The sequence below is a fragment of the Octodon degus genome, unplaced genomic scaffold (genome assembly GCF_000260255.1).
Source record: "Octodon degus isolate 3935 unplaced genomic scaffold, OctDeg1.0 scaffold00005, whole genome shotgun sequence".
Taxonomy (NCBI): Eukaryota; Metazoa; Chordata; class Mammalia; order Rodentia; family Octodontidae; genus Octodon; species Octodon degus.
Genome location: NW_004524581.1, coordinates 12,973,503 through 12,976,078, shown reverse-complemented (window position 1 = coordinate 12,976,078; position 2,576 = coordinate 12,973,503). Strand labels below are relative to the sequence as shown.

General features: G+C 43.0%; 1 pseudogene across 1 annotated transcript; it reads left to right on the top strand.

Annotated features, from left to right (window-relative positions):
• The first annotated feature begins 6 nt into the window (after window positions 1-6).
• LOC101581071 lies at window positions 7-762 on the top strand (annotated as a pseudogene). The gene has a single exon (XR_002822473.1). The product of XR_002822473.1 is annotated as a protein-L-isoaspartate(D-aspartate) O-methyltransferase pseudogene (transcript).
• The last annotated feature ends 1,814 nt before the right edge of the window (window positions 763-2,576 follow it).

Sequence of the window (2,576 nt, the reverse complement as noted above, 5' to 3'; positions counted from 1 at the left end):
GAAATCCGGCGGCGCCAGCCACTCGGAGCTAATCCACAACCTCCGCAAAAATGGAATCATAAAGACAGATAAAGTATTTGAAGTGATGCTGGCTACAGACCGCTCCCACTATGCAAAGTGTAACCCTTATATGGATTCTCCACAATCAATAGGTTTCCAAGCAACAATCAGTGCTCCACATATGCATGCATATGCACTAGAACTTCTATTTGATCAATTGCATGAAGGAGCTAAAGCTCTTGATGTAGGATCTGGAAGTGGAATCCTTACTGCATGTTTTGCACGTATGGTTGGATGTAGTGGAAAAGCCATAGGAATTGATCACATTAAGGAATTAGTAGATGACTCCATAAATAATGTCAGAAAGGACGATCCAACACTTTTGTCTTCAGGGAGAGTACAGTTGGTTGTGGGAGATGGAAGAATGGGCTATCCTGAAGAAGCCCCTTATGACGCTATTCATGTAGGAGCTGCAGCTCCAGTTGTGCCTCAGGCCGGACGAGCTGTAAAAGCAACATCAGCTTGACCAGTCTATAATATTGCAGTGGATTGTTCATCTCGGTCCCTAAAGCTCTTTGAAAACCAACAGCATCACAGCTTGTTTTGGACTTTGTTACACTATTATTTTCAGCATGAAAATGTGTGGTTTTGTAGGGTTTTCTAATTCTTTAGAGAGGCACAGAACCAAATTGGTGGAGGAAGGATGTAAAGTATAAATTTCTATATGATTACTTTAACATGCCCACATTTTACTTTAAAATATTAAAAAGAAGGGGTTCTGCAAAATGGAAACATTAATTTTTGAATTGATTTTGAGGAGTGCTTTTTCTTTTCTTGGATATTTAATTCTTCCAGTATAAATTTACCGGGTCTTTTGTGCATCAGATAATACCACCATTTACAAGTTAAGACTCTTGGTATTTGGTTATCTATTAGATACTACTAAGAATATAGAGATGAGCTTTCTTTTTAAAGCTTTTGATGTGATGTCATAGAATAGCATGTTGTAGATACAATCAGCTGCTTTGTTACCTTAAAGGTAGGTATTTGTAAATATTGAAACTTAAGATGGCAGTTGATGTCCAATAAACACTCAGCTGTTCATATTGGACATAACTGACATAGTTCTTCCTTTCTCTAAAAATGATAGGAGACTTGTAGCTCACTATTATTTTTTGTTTCTAGTTTGCTGCTGATAATGTATATGAATCTAACATGCCGTATAAGCTGTGTGGTAGTTACTGCACAGTTTATGCAGTACTGCTTTGCCAAATAAAGTTAAAAGCAAAAAAAAAAAAATCCCAGCACGAGCTAGTGGATAATCGCAGCAAGCCCACATCTCGGGTTCCACTGAAGTTTGGGCTGATTTCTGGCTGTGAGACTGGAACCTGATTTGCACAGACTGCAACATTCCGCATGCCTCCTGCTAGCTTGAACTCTGTTCCGCCTCACTCTGACAGTGAGAGCTGCTACATGAAGCCATCCCATAACAGATTTGAGTTCTGAGCTCATTTTTCTCCTTTCCAAGATGGCTATTGGTCAATTTCACTCTCCTGGGGGACGTCTGAGCTTGAATAACTTACCAAGCATTGAAGTCTGCTGCATCCACTGTTCTGTTCTACTGGTGTGCTTCTCTGTGGAGGCCTCTGGAGACCATGTGTCTGCCACATGGTTTGACCTACCCCTCCCACACAGTGCATCAGGGCTCAGGGAGAAAGTCCTGCTTGCCATCTCCTTCTGAATTGGAGTCTCTCTTCTTTCCCTGTGGGCTTCATTTTTCACTTCAGGTCCTTCCTGGGTCCTGAGGACCCGCTTTCCTCCTCCTTTTCTTCCTCACCAAATCTTAGAGAGGCCGTTTCTGTGCTGTTGTGGTGGCAGGGGACAAATCCCAGTCCCCGTGCTTGCCTAAACAGACATTTAGTCTGCTGAGCTATCTCACCAGCCCGAAATTTATGATTTTAAAAAGCAAGGTATAGCTGAGCATAGTGTCACACACCTGTAGTCCCAGCTACCTGGAAGGCTGAGGCAGGAGGGTTGTATCACTCTGCCATCTTCCTGGCCATCTCTATTTTTAAATTTTGAGACAAGTTCTCACTAAGTTGCCCAGGCCAGACTTGAGCTTGCCGTCTTCCAGTCCCTTCCACACACTGCTGTTGTGCTTGCCAGTGTGATTGCACCACCACACCCAGCAGATATCATTGAGGTTTTTAATCATGCAGCCAAGCAGTATATTCTTAGCCTCCCACTAGCTTTGCTGCAGGTTATACCGCTGAAGTGTGGGTATTGATAACAGTTGATCAGCTTTAACATTTGCTTTTACTTAAACCACCAACTCTCCAGCGGGGCTTATGCAGACATGCAATAGGTGACTGACGTCCAAAGGCCAAACATAATGCCCACAGATCATGCCAATGCCACTATTTTTCTGAACATACATACTGTAAAGAGCTATGAACAGAGCTGGGGCTATAGCTCGATGGCACAGCACCTGCCTGGCAAGCACAAGGTCCTGAGTTTGATTCCTGGTACAGAGAGAGAGAGAGAGAGAGAGAGAGAGAGAGAGAGAGAGAGAGAGA